This window comes from Drosophila melanogaster, chromosome 2R (genome assembly GCF_000001215.4).
Source record: "Drosophila melanogaster chromosome 2R".
In the NCBI taxonomy this organism is placed as follows: Eukaryota; Metazoa; Arthropoda; class Insecta; order Diptera; family Drosophilidae; genus Drosophila; species Drosophila melanogaster.
This window is the reverse complement of record NT_033778.4, coordinates 10945870-10947494: the sequence shown is the minus strand read 5'-3', so window position 1 is coordinate 10947494 and position 1625 is coordinate 10945870. Positions and strand designations below refer to the sequence as shown.

Below are 1625 nucleotides of genomic sequence, written 5' to 3'. Positions count from 1 at the left end.
ACTCCATGTCGGCTCTGCTCTGGAATTTTGGTCAAGGATATTGCATTAATAACTGCTTTCGATCGGACCTGAATTTGGTTTTTGGCCATATCCCAGTTTCTTGTTTGCGAAATTGCACAACATGAGATTTGGAGATTATCATGCAAGCAAAAATCAAACCATCTGGTTAATCAAATGCGGGTAATGTTTGATTTTGAGGATAAGAGTTCCTACTGTAGATATATTTAGAATATAATCACAATATATTATCTTGTTTTTGTAATATGTATTATTATTTGCTCGCAGAAGTATGCAACAGTTGACGTTCTAGATATTTCCTTGAAAACGTCGTAAAAATATTATTATATTATTATGATAAATCAACAAATTCTTGTGCTTTCCAAGACCTTTAATTTCTTCCTGAATATAGATTCTCCCCCTCCACATGCTCTGATCATCTTTAAGAATCCTTGAGACAATCCGGCTAGGATTTACGGTTCCAGCCACGTCAGTTGCTTTTGGGACGCAGCTGCCGAGGACGTGGTTGTCGGCGGATAGTTATTGAACCGGTATATATAACCGGAGTATATGGGATGTGGGGGGTAACTTAGGGTTGCCTGTTTCGAGGTTGCTTTTGGCCGCACAACTGTGGCCATGTCGCAAATCGTTCTACGTTGTCACTGGCCAAGGCGCAGAAAGCGCCCAAATCGTTTGTGTCTTTGCATCTCTTCGGGATTGCGGGGCATTTAAAATCGCCCTGCGGCACACATGCAAAACAAAGGAAAACTACGGGGGAGTCTAAGAGTCCTGAAGGGAAGGAAATTAAGTGCTGACCATTTTTCGACATGGCATCCCCACGCCGTTGTTTCCTTCGCCTCCTGCTTCCTCATGCATTCATTTCACTTTGCACTATTTTCGGATTAAGTCCTGCGCCTGTCATGTTGATTTGTACGCCTCTGTGTGAGTGTGCGTCAGGATGAGTGAGTGCGATTGTGAGTGTGAGTGTTTGGGCCACGTCTGCGGTTGCAGCGCTTTTGGCATTTTGCGTTGGTGTCGGAAAAGTTGAATGATGGCGTTTGCCTTTACTCAACCTTTCTCGCTATCCCTACCCATCGCATCCCCATTCGATTTTCCTACTTCGTGTGTGTGCGTGCGTTTGGGACCCAAATATTGTTAATCCCATTGATTTGTGTTAATGATTGTCATTGACACTGTTGACAGAACTGTTTGTGGAACCCATGTCCATCGGCCTGCTTCTCCCTTGACCTCGCCACCGTTTCGCCACCACCCGCCACCAATCGTGAGCCGTTTCCGGATCCGGTCACTGCGGTCACTGGTCTTTGGCCTTTGGTCTACGGTTCCTGTCCCTGGTCGCTGGGAGCCAAATTTTATGAAAGACCACAACAGCTGCCAGCTGAGGTGCTAAATTCAGTTTGGGCTTTGTTTAAATTTTCAGCTGGCCACAAAAGCTGGGAGCCTCACATTTCCGCCACAGTGTAGAAAATTATAGGTGTCGTTATAAAAATAGCTGACCACAAAGGCAAGTGGGATTAAATTGGTAATGATAATAATTATAATTTTATATCTTTGCTTAATATGCTATTGGTATGCTTTACCTTTTTTTTTTATTATTTAAGCTATATTAG

The 1625-nt window shown here is 43.4% G+C and overlaps 1 long non-coding RNA gene across 1 annotated transcript; it reads right to left on the bottom strand.

Annotated features, from left to right (window-relative positions):
• Nucleotides 1–399: 399 nt before the first annotated feature.
• On the bottom strand, nt 400–1186 carry lncRNA:CR45228 (long non-coding RNA:CR45228). Its single transcript, NR_124511.1, has one exon. It is a non-coding gene; the product is annotated as a long non-coding RNA:CR45228 (long non-coding RNA).
• Nucleotides 1187–1625: the final 439 nt, after the last annotated feature.